We start from the raw sequence: 17,181 nt of genomic DNA, 5'->3' as shown, positions 1-17,181 counted from the left end.
TGCGATGAGGACGGCCGGTCATGGTTGTCGTTGGTGGAGGGGAGGCCGGCGGTGTCCGGTGTCACCTCTATGCAAACTGGATGAGAGTGTCTCACCTTCCTGTAGCGGTGAACTCACGCGACAACCTACTCCCTTATCGTGGCTCCGATGTTTTGGATTTTGTTCATGGACGAGGCGAAATCTCCACACGGCTGGCCGATGCTGGCAGCGATAACGCATGTGGGTGTCGTTTCCTTCTTGGAGGTGCTGCCATGGTCGTGATGATGTCCCTTCTCGAGCGCCGGGGGAAACCCTTGTTCCGGCCCTCCGTAACAAGCGGCGGCGGCGGCATCACGACGTCGTTACCTTCATGAAGGCGCCGCCTTGGCTGCTCGCGGAGTCCTTTGAGCTAGAGTTTGGAGCGTCTGTCTTTTGGTGGGGGTTGCCCCTTGGGACATGGGCCTCCATGGCGCTATGTATGCCATCGCGGCGCATCCTGCGTGTCTTCTTCTTCAGGCCCACGTAGGTCCTGCCATCCACCTGCCGACTCTTCTAGGCACTATGTGGTGGGAGGTACGTTGATCTAGTTAGTTCTATAGTCGTCGGTGTGGCTTGGATGTTGCTTGCAATGGTAGTGACGCGCCCTGTTTGCTCGGTGCCCCGTCTTGTTTGCTTTCTTGGCTAGGGATAGGGCAAGGATAGTTCTCTCGTTCTTGTTTGTAGTAGGTGTGATTCTAATCCCAAGGATTAGCGTGGTGTGTTTTTCCTTTTGGCATTGTACTCAAACCATGGCTGGGTCTCTTCATCCTTTCTTCTATCAATATGCGATACACATGCTTGTGCATATTCGAGAAAGAGAGATGATACAGATGCCCTAATCCGTGGACATGATAAACACGATGGCGAGAGAAAGAGAAGACAAGGATCTTGTTCTTTTGAAGAAGAGGCATTTGACATTGGATCAATCGGAAAACAATGGCCAACTTCACACGCATATACATGGCGTGGTTGAGCAGCCAACGGGGGCAAAATTTCTTATTTTGACCCTTTTCACGTGTAAAATCGGGATTTGACCCTTGTTCCAAAAAAATGATATCTGACCCTTTTTCCTACCGCCAAGGGGCTCGGCGGTAGGATTGTTTATCCTACCGCCGAGGGCCCTAGCAGTAGGGAACTAATCCACGTCAGCCGCCCGCCGGCCCCCTCCGCCCCCCTCCGTCCAACCCTACCGCCGTAGGTCACAGTGGTAGCATGTGTGACCCTACCGCCAGCAACCTTGGCGGTAGGGTGTGGACAGTTATAAGCCCCCCGACCCGCCTGCAACCACCTCCTTATTCCCCCACCCAGCTGCCTTCTTCTTCCTCTCGCCCCTCTCTCATCTCCTCCACTTGCCCCTCCGATCTTCTTTGTTTCTTCACGGATTTTGCGGATTGAGATGGCCCTGAAAAGAGAAAAGTAAGCTCTTTTGATCCCTCCAATTAGTTTTAGTCAAACACCTTTCAATTTGTCGCATTATTTGATTCAAATCCCTCCCATTTTTGAATTATATTTAAACTTTTTGAACCCTATGATTGATTTAGATTGTTTCTAGTGGAGGAGATGAGTTAGATATGAGCTCTAGGCAATAGTTGGTATGGTTTTGTGAAGAGGAACCCTATGATTTTTTTATGTGATGCATATGAACCCTAGTTTTGTGAAGATGAACCCTAGTTCATATATGAACTATAGGATTTTTTGGAGGAATTTGATGTGATATGATGATGCATGTTCATATGCTATTATGCAGGTAGTGGATGTAATTGGAGAAATAATTTTGAACCCTCAAGATGAACCTAGTTCATAATTTTTAGTGTTAAAAACTTTATTCAATAAGTGAAAGATGTTGATATGGTATTATGCATTGTTACATCTTGTTGAATGAAAGATGGTTGAATATGATTCATTCGCATTGATCATTTATATTGGTTGGATATATGATAATTGATGAATGTTTGTTCAATGAGTGATAAATGTTAATTATTTTTTATATTCTTATGCTTATGTTTATGCAATTTTTTTAGGAGGCCACCTCTTGCGGATGACATTGGCATCAAGTATACAATGCTTGACCCTACGTTCGACAAGGGCCATCGTGACCGTTTCATTGAGAACGGAGTGGTAATTACCTTTCTTAAACCAAATCTTTCGATTCGATGATTTTTTTACTAATATTTTGGGTCTTCATTCTGATAGATGATCCCGCCACTGCGAATGAGGTGTCACGGGACGACTGTGAATATGGAGTACGACGAGCGGTACACGCTGTTCTACAGGAGAGCCCGACTACTGGGTTTCGTCCTGAAGTTCAAGCGCAAGCCACCGACACTCGTCCACACAGCTCTCACGGATTTGGTCGACCAGTGGCGGCCAGAGACGCACATCTTCCATCTTCCATGTGGGGAGATGACGGTTACCCTCAAGGATTGGGGGATGATTATGGGCCTACCGCTCGAGGGTCTTGCTTTCACATGACGAGTGGAGAGGAAGAACTAGCACGATAGGGTTAGCGCCCTCATCGGCGACTGCCCTCCACATAAGAAGAACCATACTTCTGGCGTCCCGCTGCCCTGGCTCCTGAAGTACTGGAGCAAGTGCCCAAAAGGTGCCGAACCACAGATGGTGGAGCAGTACGCTAGGGCCTACCCGTGGGATGTGGTGGGTACAATCTCGGGTGAATCCAAGGCCTTGTACAAGATCTTCAGCAACGAGCTTGATGCTTTGACTTCTTTCCAGGTATAAGAACTAGATTTTGAATGTGGTCAACAACACTTTCACTTGAGTATACTGTCGGTGTCAATACCGGCAAATCTCGGGTAGGGGGTCCCGAACTGTGTGTCTAAGGATCAAAGGTAACAAGGAGGCAGGGGACATGATGTTTACCCAGGTTCGGGCCCTCTTAATGGAGGTAATACCCTACTTCCTGCTTGATTGAGTATGATGAATATAGGGGTTACAAGAGTTGATCTACCTCGAGATCATAATGGCTAAACCCTAGATGTCTAGCCTGTATGATTGTGTTCTCCCCTATAGACTAAACCCTCCGGTTTATATAGGCACCGGAGGGGACTAGGGGTGTGCAAAGTCGGTTTACAGAGAAAGGAAACTATTGATCGGACGCCAAGCTTGCCGTTCAAGAAAAGGAGAGTCCCATCCGGACAGGGGAGGAGGCCTTCTGTCCTTTTTTTGACTATAAACAGTAGGGTAAAACCCCACTGCAATTTTTATTAATAAAAAGCAAAGTAACACAAGGTCTGAAAGGATCGAGGTAAGCCCAAGAAGCAGACTAGAACCTACAACCTAGAGAGAAGAGGAAGAAAGAAGAAAGAAAAGAAAAGGAAAAACAACCGACTAGCCTAAAGAAGAAAAAATTACAACATGCCTTGAAGCCAAACTGAAAATTGTCTCTCATGCTTCTTCCTCATTCTAAATTTTAGAAGCTTCAGTTCCTCCATTAATATGAACTTCCAGCCTTGGAATGAAGGTGTAATGTTTTCAAAAATCTTATTGTTTCTGGTGATCCATATGGCCCATGTTCCAAGAATGATTATCTCCATGAAAAATGGATACCTTAGTTTGTCTTTAAGATCTTGGAACGCTTCTAACACAGACAGGTTTGGAGTTCTTGCTGGACAAATGAAATCCAACATTGTTGAACAAAATGACAGCCCCAAAAGAGATGATGCAGTGTTTCTTCTTGTTGACAGCCTCCAACAACACAGTTATAATCCTCCAACACAATTTTCTTTTCCTCTAAGTAAATTTCTTGTGTTGACTCGGTCATGGAGAAGTTGCCAGAAGAAAACCTTATGTTTTGGCTGGCATGAACTCTGCCAGATCCAGTTGAAGTGTGGGGGTGTCTATTTGTGACCAATTAAGACTTTATATGCTTTGATGGACGAATAGTGTTCAGTCCCCCAAATGTAACTCCATGTGTCTGAAGAGTCTAGACGCTCAGATTGTCTCATGTCTTCCATTTGTAAGAATTCCTCATAGGCCTCAGTTGTCAAAGGGTGGTAGAATAGGTCCTGTAGGTACTCAGTCTGCAATACTTGTTCAATATTCAGCTGGGGGTTTTCTGACAAAAGAGAACAAGTGAGGAAATTGGTGTTTCAGTATTTCTTGGCTCCATAGATCATCCCAAAAGAAAGCACTGACACCATCTCCCACATTACATCTAGCAATAGATTTGCACTGATCAATGAGAGCTAAGTTGGACTTCCACCAGAATGACTCAATCATGTTGTCCCCTGGCAATTTGCCATCACTATAGTACGTTTCCCAAATCAGGTTGACCCAAGGAATATCATGTATGTTGAAGAATTTGTGAAGGTTTTTCATGAGCTGGGTTTTATTATGTGTAAAGATGTCTAGAACTCCTAATCCTCCCTGATCTTTGGTCTACACACTGTGGTCCATGCAACCAAAGCAGGTCTTTTGTCTTCCATATCAGGGCCTCTCCAAAGACAGTGTCTCAAGTACTTGATGATCTATTTTTTTATTGTAACAGGTATGTCCAGACAGCACATGAAGAAAACTGATAAAGATGTCATCACTGACTTGACCAACAGTAATTTGCCAGCTTGGGTCATGAAGATAGAGATACCAACCAATCTTTTTGCGATCCTGTTAACTAGGGGGAGACATTGCTCAACACTTGGTTTGTATATTCCCAAGGTCATACCAAGGTAAGTAAATGGGAAATGTCCTCTAGCACACTGCAAGGTGTTTGTATAGATTTCTACCTTGTCTTCAGCAACATTCAAGGGTACCATGATGGACTTCCCATAATTAACTTTTAGCCCAGTTGCTGTGGCAAAAGTATTCAGAAGTGCTTTTAAGCAGAACAACTTCCTAGCATCAGCCTGCATAACCAACAGGGTATCATCTGCATATTGCACAATTGGGAAGTGAGGGCATGAGTTTACTTGCACTGGAGCAGTGCTCAGGTTTAATCTCATGGCTTTATTAAGAATGGATTGTAGAAAATCAGCAGCCAACACAAATATTAAAGGAGAGTAAGGGTCCCCTTGCCTTACTCCCCTCCTTATATAAATTCTTTTCCCAGGAACTCCACTGAGTAGTACAGAAGAAGATGCAGTTGTGAACAGAGCTTCCATCTAGGAAATCCATTCCTCTCCAAATCCTTTAGCTCTGAAAATATCAATGATTTCAACATGCTCAATTGTATCAAAATCCTTCTCAAAATCCAGTTTAATTACTAAGATTTCCTCCTTAGATTTATGACACTGGTGAATGTATTCATATGCCTAACCTAGGCAATCTTGGATCACTCTATCCTTGAGGAAGCCATATTGATTAATGTGCACCAGTTGTAGAATAAGTCTTTGTAATCTATTGGCCAACAATTTTGTAATGATTTTCAGAACACCATTCAGTAAAGAAATTGGCCTGAAGTCATTTGGAGAAAGTGGCACCTCTTTTTTTGGCACTAGAGTGATGAAAGAGGAGTTAATGCTTTCAAGATTTACATTCCCAGCATGAAATGCCAATATAAGCTCAAAGACATCAGTCTTAATAATATCCCAACAGCTTTTAATAAACTCATTATTGAATCCATCTGGTCCTGGTGATTTATCTGTTGGGAGGTTTTTGACCACCTCTTCAATTTCTTCTTGAGTAAAAGGCTTTTCTAGATCAATGAAGATTTGAGGGTCCACTGTGTTTTCATAAAGATCATTGAGGTCAAAGTGCATTGAGTGTCCATTAGATTGCCCCAGTCTATTTCTAAAATCCTCCCATAGGATTGCAGCCTTTCCATCATGATCTGTTACTTCAACTTGATCTTTGTTCACCAGCATAGCAATCTTATTGTGTCTATGATTAATAGAGGCTTTAGTGTGGAAGAATTTTGTGTTTTCATCTCCAAACTTTACTCCTTTAATTTTTCCTCTCTGTTTCCAATAAATCTTCTGATCATTGAGCACAGTTAATAAATACTCCTTGAGTAAGGTCCTGCAATTATTTTCAAATAGTGTAAGGTTCCTGAATTCCTCAATCATATCCCAGAGAAATATACAGTCATTTAGATCTGCAATTTGCTTCTTATGACAGGCAAGGTTTTTGGCCCACAGCTTTAGTGCTCTTCTGACATTCTTGAATTTTGCAGTAATCTTTTTAGCACAATCTGAATGACCTACTGGAATAGACCAAACAGTCTGAACCACCTGTTTAAAAGAGCTGTGGTTAAGCCAATAGTTTTCAAATCTGAACACTCTAGACTTTGGGATATTTGTGCCAATTTTTATCATGCAAGGGAGGTGATCAGAGATTGGTTTAGCCAAGGGAAGAGCCAAAGTATCTGGGTAGCTGGTCATCCAGGCTGCAGAGGTGAAAAACCAATCTAATTTTCCAGTAGTGGGTTGTCTTGCATGTTGCTCCAGCTAAACTGCCTGCCTTTTAGAGGTAGTTCAATCAGGCCAAGTTCACTTATTGCATCATTAAACATTAGCATTTCATTTACATCCCCTCCAGGTCTGTTTCTGTCTTCAGGAGTTCTGATAAAATTAAAATCCTCCATGATAATCCAGTCTATGTCATTAGGCATCTAAATATTACCAAACCAGTGAATGAACTCAAGTTTATCCTCATGATTGCAAGGACCATAGATGTATGTGAGGATCCAACTTTTGGAAGATGTCCTGCAGGTGAACTGAATGGATAATGAGAATTTGTTTTGAAACATTAGCTCCCCAGAGAATAGAGCTCCATTCCAAGCAGTGAGTATGCCACCTGAGGCCCCCATGGAAGGTAAGTATTCAAATTTATTAAACCTCTGAGGACATATTTTATGGATATAGGCCAAATCAAAGTTTTCTCTCAGTTTCCTGTAAACACACAATCCCAGCAGCACTTTCTTCCACTTTTTGCCTGATAGCCAACCACTTATATGAGGAATTAATGCCCCTCACATTCCAGTTTAAGATATTCCATGTTCTATTGTTATTCATAAACAGTCAATTTGAAGTTACTTTGATCAACAGGGCCCACCCCCTGATGATAATCCCAGGCCACAAAGATATTGGGATCCACAAAAAGGAAAAAACATTGAAAGCATGGGGAAACATTGCAGCAGGATACATAACCAAATGACTAGGTAAACCAAAACAACCAGAAATGAGGTCCAGAGGCTTCCATAGAATGAGATAGAGCAGTAGTCCCTTCCATAAGGAGATACCATAGCTGACACAGCAGTAAAGTGCAGGAAACATACAAAAGTTGCCTACCAGGGCAAACAAGCATTGTGCAGCAGTTGCACACATTATTGTTGACTGCATACATAATAATTCCCAAAAGAGAAAAGCAGGCCATCCTGCTAACTATCAAAGGCTGATGTTGTAGACACATCATCACACAGGCCTGGATTTGACTGCTTCTGTTGTGGCCTTGGACACCTTAGCCACCTCCTCCTGCCCCTTCTTCTTAGGCTTCTTGGTCAACTTCTCCCGAATCTCTTCCTCAGCAACCTTTTAGAAAGATTTTGACAGGTTTTTAACCACTGAATTGTGAATAGTTGGAGGTATGGCATTACATGGTAGACAAGATTGAGTAGCACAAGATTTCCTTCTATATCCCTTGTTATCCTTTTTAATCCTGTTACTTCTTCTTACCTCAGTTTCCACCATAGGTTCTTTCTCCCTCCTTTTCCTTGAGATGGCCTCTCCAAGAGGCAAGACTTTATTTGGAGACACCTGCTGAAGAGGACTACTAGCCCCAGTGGAAGAATGAGCAGTAGGGTTGATACCTTCATTTTCTTTGCCTAGTCCCAGTATGAAATCCTTACATGAAGGTGCCTGAGAAGTTGTACATTCATCAGGTATATGAAAAGCAGAGTTTCTTCTTGCTCACAATTAGCAGTCAACATTTTCCAGATATTAGACTTAAGCAGATGCATGGTCCAGCCAAACTTGTCAGGTGTCAACAGCAAATGAATTATGAAGTTAAACCAACTTACTAGAATTTCTATCTTGAAAGTTGGGGTAGCTCCTCGGGTTGCTGGTGCAAAGTGCTGTATCCATAAATCTAGCCCTTCTTCAGAGATTAAATGTGAACCATCAATGACTTGCAAAGCATGATCTTGGGCCAAAGTATGTAATGCAAGCAATGAAGGAGAGCCTGGCAAAGAGAAGGACCCACAGTTACCTTTAGGGTTTGTTTCAGATGAGGAACCAATGTGAGGGATTGGAACATCAGCCTTGCCCTTGATATCTGAGATATGAACTTGATTTGAAGGAATAGAATCTGCCACAAATGCATTGCCAACCACTTCCACGGGCACTTCACAATTATCAGAAGCAGGAACTTCCTGCAAATTCTCAGGCTACTTGTCTGGGTGTACAATGGGCAAAGAGGTGTCAGAAGCTGCAACATCTCTGGCAGAAGAGGACTTGCCTGGAGTAGGAACAGACTGCAAAGATTGATTAGCTACAGCACCCTCTGGCTGCAGATTTTGTTGTGCCACTGCAACCTCATTCAGAATCGGTTCAGTATGCTCCATTAACACAATCTGCGGCTGAACATCATTAGGCTGTAAATCCCGTATATCCTCCTCTTCTTCGACTACATTATAAGCCAAGGCAATGTTAAGAAGCCCTTGACCTATAGGATGAACCTGAGCACCTTGGTTGACCTCCTCACTGCCAGAGTGGGTCAAGGAGAGCAAACCATCAGATAGAGAAACTGTAGTAGTAATGCTACTGTTAGGAGCCCCTTCTTCTGCCAAAGCTGGAATTTCAATTTGAGGCTGCTGGGGAAGGATAGGAGCTGGTTGTGGAAAAGCCCAGTGGTCCCCTTGCTCTGCTTGTTCCTCCCAATCATCCCAGTCTTCATTAGGAGCTTGAATATTATGATTAGGCAGTGGTTGAAAACCGGGAAAATCATTGGCATGCTGGGGTACAGGGTGTGGGTCTACACCCTCAGGTGGAAAAGGGTCCTCATCTGCAGGCCCACCCCCCAACATTTCTTCAAGAAGTACCTCAATAGAGCATGTCCAAGATTCCTCTTCAAATAGTTCTCCTTCAGACCATCTAATAATTTTAGGAATGTCACCAAGCTCTGTGACTCTAGCCTTGACCAAGATCTTACCCTTCAGAGCATCTTCTTTCTCCCAACTAATGATCTTGCCCCACTTTGAAATCGCAGAAGCAATATCTTCAGTGTTACAGATATCAAAGGGGACCCCCACAAATAGCAACCAATAAGTTTTGTTGAAATGAACCCTACGCCAATTCCTTCCTTGATTGTGCTTTGTAAAAGAAATAAAAACATCGCCAAAAGCATGTGGGCCCTACTGAATGAGCCTATCTCTGTCTCTAACATGCGTGAACCTGACATAAGCGTCTCCAAAAGGACATGGCTGGATTTCTCTAAAGACTACTTGCTCAACTCCCTGGAAGAACTCTTCAAGAACTGCACGCACATTTGGGAAAAATACCTCATCCGGATGTGGGTGGATACTGGCAATCGCCCAGTCTTCGTGCCGTCTCGAGCGATGAGGAACAATCGCTCGAGAAACCCCATTGCGGCCTTCAATCACCTGAATCTGAAAGCCATGAGGAACGAAAGGTTGAGGGTCAATGGGGATATTGGCCATCAGCAATGACTCCGGTGAGATGGAAACCATAGCCCTGTCTGACAGCAATGGTAGCGGCGGAGAGCTTGTCGAGGCAGAAGTAGAGTTGGTAGCAGGGAAGGAAAGTGAAGTGGAAGGCGAGGAAGTAAGCGACGGTCTCGGCTGGAAGTTTGGGAATAAATCCTTGACCAGCTCCTTAAATGAAGGCACCTGCCTATACTGAGCCGACGGCCCAATACAATGAAACCAAGATTACACAGCACCTTCGGCCCAAGCCTCAGCTGGTGGGCTCGGGAAAGAATCAAAAGGAATAAACGGCCAAAGCCCAGGAAGGTTCGGAGCAGTGCAAAAGCTGGCCATGTGACCGATGGCCCCGCATGCATGGCAAACCACGTGATTACGTATAAAAGAACATTGCATGACTTGGCACTCCATCTGAGGCTTGTCTTGACCAGGAATAGTGGGCATTGAATTGTTGTTAAGACCTTGATTAGAGCCCTCTTGAATGGGTCCCGATAATCTATGGAAAACTGATCTACCGTCCCTGACCACCGTTGAATAGCTCCGGTGATCACCGGAGTGAGGAACAATTGCCTTGGCGGATCTACCCACTAAAGTCCATTCTTTGTCAAGCTCGACATAATAAAGGGTTTCTTCCCGTTGCCAATTCGGGCCCCCGAAGTTCCAAAGATTGAAAACCACTTCAAAATCCTTCTCAACAATATTACCAGCATTGTAGATCTCAAAACCCACTGCTTTTTGAAGCTACCGAGAACTTGAAAGACCTATCCTTCAAGAAACGAACACGGAAACCTTGGGTATAACCCCCAAACATGGTAAGAAGAGAGACACTAACCGTGTGCACATTGAGCCTGAAAGAGGCACGGCTAAATGAAACCACCATGGTGACTTCCTTTTGACGAAAACCCGGGGAGAAGACCACCGGGTGACCAAACTTGGCCCTCATATCCGCTTGAAACTTCTTCCCACGATCAAAGTTAAGGGCATAGGGCACCATCTTGAGGAGTGGGTGGCTACCAGGGCCGGAGTGGCCACTGGTAGGGGATGGTGGCCGCCGGGGCCGGAGTGGCCACCGGTGCAAGGTGGGAGGAGCGATACGGGGGAGGGGGTGAGGGATTCCTGGATGGGCCTTCTGTCCTTGTATCTTCATGGCTTGTTAGTCCGGCCCATGTCACATAAGCCGGCTTCCCGAGGACCCCGTAATCCAGGACTCCCTCAGTAGCCCCCGAACTTGCCTTCAATGACGATGTTGTATCCGGCTTTATGTCTTCGGCTTTTGCAATGTAAGTTCCTCACTATGCTTTATACAGTTCGGCTTCTGCATTAAATATTGCACATCCAGCTTCCACACTGCCGTCGCCTCGGCTCCCACGTGGCAGATGAATACGAAGGTTCTAAGCATTTTTAAAAATAACCCCTTGACCATGTAGATAAGGTTCTTATAAAAGAGAGATCGAATCTCAGATTCCATTCCTCTCCAGACGAAAATCCTTAGGGCTTGCCACAAGAAACCAGCCAAAGATGGCCAACGCTCCTTGCTCTTCCTCGCGTCCCCAAGGCCCTCAAGAAGGCGACTGGGAGAGCTGATCGGTGTCCCACGCTCAACTAGCCATGCTGCAGGTGCTGGGATATCTCCCTCCATCGGATCTGGTCCCTGTTCGAGCGGGATTAACCACCTACAATGGCGAAGCCCTGGCGGAGAAAGTCCCCAATCCCAATCTAGGGGAGCGGGTGTGCTTTGTTTCCTTTTTGCTGAGGGGCGTTGGATTTCCAATCCACCCCTTCCTCAGAGGTCTTTTGGAGTACTACGGTCTCCAACAACACAACCTCACACCAGGCTCCATTTTACATATCGCGGGTTTTGTTTCCCTCTATGAGTTGTTCCTAGGCTGCGAGGCCCATTTTGATTTATAAAGGAAATATTTCTGCCTCATCCCCCGCTCCTAGAAGGGATCTATTTTCGAGGTGGGCGGTGCCGAAGTATGGCGCATAGGTGGAACAGGATACATGCTCGGCACTCCGAAGAAGGCATCCGAAGAGTGGCCTTCAGAGTGGTTTTATATCAATGATGTCGTACTTTGAGACCTTATCCGGCAAGGTCTTCCTGAATTATCCTCAGCTCCTTTAAAGAAGCGCGCCAGCTGGTGTCCTCGAAGCTACGAAGAAGATAGTGTGGAGGTTAAGCAGTTAGCGAACAAGGCCGAATGCTTGCCCACTCTGGACTATCCATAGTCAAGGTAATGGAGATTTCATTAACGTGATGCGATCGACCGCTTCAATCCAAGGGGTTTCCCATGTGGAATTATAATGGCGAGGATGATGCCACACATTGTGGGCGCAAGGGTCCGGCTAATTTTGCCGTGTTGGGTGCCACATTGGCCAATCTTTTCAAAGGGGAAAAGGAAGACTATGCTCGCCTGAAGTGCCGAGAAGGTTTCTCCATGTATACTCCCATTGACTGGGTGAGTCTTCGGTTATAGGCCTCAATTGATCTGTTTTTTCTCAAGTATGTTTTATAACCGAGTCTAATCCAAATGCCATTAATAGGAATGGAGAAAGGTCATCGTGGGGATCTACTGCCCCGCTCCATAGCCGGAGGACCATAATCGAGACCTGGCTCCAGGATACAAAGAAGACCCGGACATATTCATGGATTTAGAGGATGGAGTCTTTTATCAGACGAGCTACGACGGCACGGAGGTGGCCATTATAGCCGACTACCCCGGCCTCCTTCCTTCCTCCCATGTAAGTACCCAGGAGACGTCTCCTCAAAAAAGGGTTTTCCCGCCGTGACTCACCCATTGTACCATATCATGTTCCCAAGGGGCGACGCTCGCGCTAGCGTGATACAACAAAGGCGTCCTCTAAGAAGACGCCGCTTACCCAAGGCGCCTCTCGGAAAAGAAAGGCGAACAATGATATAGCCGGGCCCTCCTCGGCATCGAAGAGGTATAATCCTTCAGTATGCATTCAATGGATAGACATGATAATGACGTTCCCCATGGTGTCATATTGCAGGAGGAGTGTGCGTCAGACTGCTTCCGGAGACCTAGCCGGCCATGCACAGACTGATCCAGCCCCGTCCCCTGCCACAACTACTGGAGGGGATGTGGGGGCAATGCTGGATTGTCATCTCTCGGATGATTCAGATAATGTATCCGTCACAAATTCCAAAGTGGAGAGTGCGACGGGTCACCGGCGGCGAAGAGCGGCTATGCGCGACCCACATTTTACTGAAGAGGCTTTTTAATGCTCTTAGCTCAGCGGATGCTTATATCCAAGCTGCTCGTGGTGGAGTTGCTAGAGCCACTCACCAGTTTTCTAAGGATATGCGGGTAAGAATTTTTGAGCAGATTCAATAATCATATGCTAGTAGCCCCCGAGTCTTGAAGCAGTTGGCCGAACTGATTTAAGAGTCGTTACTTTGTAGGTACTCACGAAGAGGAGTAAAAAGTTATCCAAGGAGCTTGAGGAATGCTGAACAAAGCTATCTGCTCCTACTGCCGAACTCAAAGATTTAAAGAAATCCAAGAAGGCACCTGATGGTAAGTTCAGCAGTAGTTCGGAGATAAGACTTCCGTGAATACAACGAGGTTTCCTAATTATAGTTGTGTCGCGTTGGTATGCTCGACATGTCGGCTGGAGGAGAAGCTAAGGTCTGCTCGAGCAGATAAACAACATGTCGAAGCGCAAGAAGCTTCTAGTCAACGTGTTTCGACACGGACCATTAATGAGAAGAACAAACTTCATGATGCCAACATCAAGCAGGCCGAAGAACTTAAGGATTTGAGAGCCCAGTTATCGGATGCTTTGAAGGAGAACAAGAAATTGAAAGGCGGCATACTCAAGAATTGTATCCTGTTTGAAATTTTAACAAGTTTGCTTCTATAGGTGTGCTAATCGGACGTCCCGAAGGAGAAGTGTCCGGATTCCAAGGCGACCTGCTACAAGAGCTGTCCAAAGTGCACGAGCGAGCTCGAAAGGCAATGAAGAATGTGGCTAAGGCGTTATGGCCATCTAATTCCCCTCCAGGAAGTATGTATGAGCTTGCGAATTTATTCAAGGGAGCTCGGCGCCGTCTGGAGCTATGGAAGATATCAGCATGCCGGGAAGGCGCTCGAGAAGCCTGGGCCATGGTAAAAACATGGTATACCAAGCTCGATCCAAATCATATGGCCGAGGTCGGACCTCGGGGACCAGATGACAAGAAATTCCTGTTAGCTTAGTGTATGACCAAGTGGTAACGGCAGCTAAGTTTTCTCAATCAGATTGTAAACTAGAGAACCTACTAGAGGGTATAGAGGAAGAGGAAGTTTTTGAGGCCAAGTAGTAATGTACTTTATCAACAAACTTTTCTCCAGCCAAATTGTAAAACGATTGTCATGGCAAACTTTCCACTTCGACCTCCAAAGCCGGAGGTTTGGAGTGTTTCTGAATATTTTAAACTATTTGTAAACACCAAGGTATGTTCGGAAAGTAGGCGGTCCGGTCATAGTTGCTTGAACAAACTAGTTGTATTCAGGGAGTTATGTTATATTACATTTCATCATAAGAAACATCTTCCAGAGAGAATAGTTCTGTTAAGGGTTCCTTTCCCTGGGCCAGCATGCATGTTTGCGCATACATGAACTGTAATGGAAACAGCACAGTACACTTTATAAAATGGGGGCGTATATTGCAACGTGGGCAGTTTTCCTCTTGTCCACCGACCGATTATTCCCTTAAGAACACTAGCTTTCGGCTTCACCCGTCTGAGGTACACGTCCGGATAACCCGGCTGTAACAATAGCAGAGGTGCTCCCTTTATGCCCTAGCCGAACAAGCGGGAACGTAGGGCATAAGCATAGGAGCCAGGCAATCCAGCTTGGCAAAAACTTAAGTCATAAAGGTGCATATAATGGCAAAGACAGGACACATATGAGTAGACAACACATATATACCATGAGCTTGACGCTCCCAAAAAATAATAGTCAGAATAAGCTTCTGTAAAAAGAAGCCCCCAGGTGAAAATGGGTGCGTACATTTGATGATGTATATCCCTTAAGTGTGCGGTTGATCCGAACACTGGTGAAAAACCAAAAGAAAAAATACGGGTGAGAGGGAGAAAAAAACAAAAAAAAGTTACAAGTGTGGATTTAGGCATATAATCTGTGGACCCGAGCAGCGTTCCATGGGTTTGGCTCTAATCGATTATCTGAAGCGTTGCGCAGACGATAGTCTCCTCCAGTGAGAACTTCATCTATGATGAAGGGACCCTCCCATTTGCGCTTGAGCATGTCCTTTTTCTTCTCTGGTAGGCGCATGACGAGTTCACCGACATTATGAGTCTTTGCCCGTACTTCCCTGCTTTGATATCGCTAGGCTTGCTATTGGTAAAATGCAGAACAGGCCTTCGCAACGTCACGCTCCTCCTCCAAGCCGTCCAGATTGTCCTGCTGATCAAGATGAGCCTCCCTCTCTTCATACATGTGCACTCGAGGTGAATCATGAATAATGTCACAAGGCAATACTGCCTCAGCGCCGTACACCATGAAAAAAGGTGTGTATCCGGTCGTGCGATTGGGCGTGGTCCGCAGCCCCCAGAGTAGGGAATTGAGTTCTTCAACCTAGTGCTTGTCTGATTCGCGCAGGGATCATACTCATCTGGGTTTAACGCCGCTCGTGATCAAGCCGTTAGCCCGCTCGACCTGACTGTTTGTCTGAGGGTGATATACAGAGGCGTAGTTGAGCTGGATGCCCATATTAGTGCACCAAGTTTTCACCTCATCAGCCATAAAGTTGGAACCATTGTCTGTAATGGTACTATGTGGGACACCATAATGGTGCACCACACCGGATATAAAGTCTATAACTCATCCGGCTTCGGCCGTTTTGATTGGTTTGGCTTCTATCCACTTAGTGAATTTGTCAACCATAACCAGTAAATATTTATTCTTGTGGCTTCCCCCTTTAAGTGGTCCGACCATGTCAAGCCCCCGGACAGCAAAAGGCCACTTAATGGGTATTGTTCGCAAAGCAGTGGGCGGCATGTGGCTGTGATTTGCGAAAAGCTGGCATCCAACACATCGCTGTACGAGGTCCTGTGCATCTCCTCGGGCCGTGGGCCAAAAGAAACCCATATGGAAGGCCTTACTTACAAGGGCCCGAGCGTGATGGCCACCGAGACCGGCATGTATTTCGGCCAAGAGCTGTCATCCTTCTTCTTCGGAGATACACTGTTGTGAGACTTCGGTTGTACTTTTCTTGTATAATTCTCCCTCATGGACTTTGTAAGCCTTTGAGCGTCAAACAATGCGACGGGCCTCCGCCTGCTCATCATGGAGCTCATTCCTAGTAAGGTAGGCGAGGAAAGGTTCGGTCCATGGGGCAATTACAGCCATGATTTCATGAACCGATGGTGTTATCTTGGTGTCTGGACCCCCGACGATATCGGAGCTGTGTTCAGAATCTGGTGGTATGATCGGCTCTGGAACAATGTTGCCGCTACCGTCCTGCCACACCACGGATGGCTTGAAGAGCCTTTCCATGAAGGTGTTAGGTGGGATGGGGTCGCGTTTAGCACCCATGCGGGCAAGTATGTCCGCCACTTGGTTACTCTCTCGAGCCACGTGACGAAACTTGAGCCCTTCAAACCGATCTAAAATTTTGAGTATAGCATTATGATAAGCCGCCATCTTCGAATCTTTTGCGTCGAAGTCTCCATTTATCTAGGATATTGCGAGGTTTGAATCCCCGCGCACCTCAAGGCGTGCATGCCCATGGAGACGGCCATCCGGAGACCGTGCAATAGGACCTCATATTCAGTTGCATTGTTAGAATCTGTGTAAGTATTTGGAGCACATAATGGATTGTGTCTCCTGTGGGTGATGTCAAGACGACACCCGCCCCCGACCCGGCTACATCTTAGAGCCGCCGAAGTGCATCACCCAATTGGAATATGTGTCGTATTATTTAGGGATTTCGGCCTCTGTCCATTCGGCAACGAAGTCAGCCAACACCTGAGATTTAATAGCTCGGCAAGGCTTGTAAATTATTTCAAATGGTAAGAGCTCAATGGCCCATTTGGAAATCCGGCCGGTGGCGTCCCGATTGTTTATGATATCGTTAAGTGGTACTTTGGAAGCAACCATGACGGAGCACTCTTTAAAGTAGTGCCGCAGCTTGCGGGATGCCATGAAGATCGCATATGCTATCTTTTGATAATGCAGATATCGAGATTTACATGGCGTGAGGACCATTGATACATAATATACTGGTTTTTGAAGTGGGAATTTGTGTCCCTCCTCATTCCGTTCGATGACGAGCACCGCACTCACTACTTGGTGAGTGGCAGATATGTAGAGCAGCATTGGTTGGCTGATGTTTGGTGCAGCCAGGATTGGTTTGATCGCTAATAGAGCCTTTATTTCCTCCAGTCTGGCTGTGGCAGCGTCCGTCCACATGAAGTTACAGTGCGGTGTAGCAAACTATATAATGGCAATGCCTTGTTCCCCTAATTTGGAGATAAAATGGCTTAAGGCTGCCACACACCCAGCTAATTTTTGGACCTGTTT

This window comes from Triticum aestivum, chromosome 5B, assembly GCF_018294505.1.
Source record: "Triticum aestivum cultivar Chinese Spring chromosome 5B, IWGSC CS RefSeq v2.1, whole genome shotgun sequence".
Classification (NCBI taxonomy): Eukaryota; Viridiplantae; Streptophyta; class Magnoliopsida; order Poales; family Poaceae; genus Triticum; species Triticum aestivum.
This window is presented reverse-complemented; position numbering follows the sequence as displayed.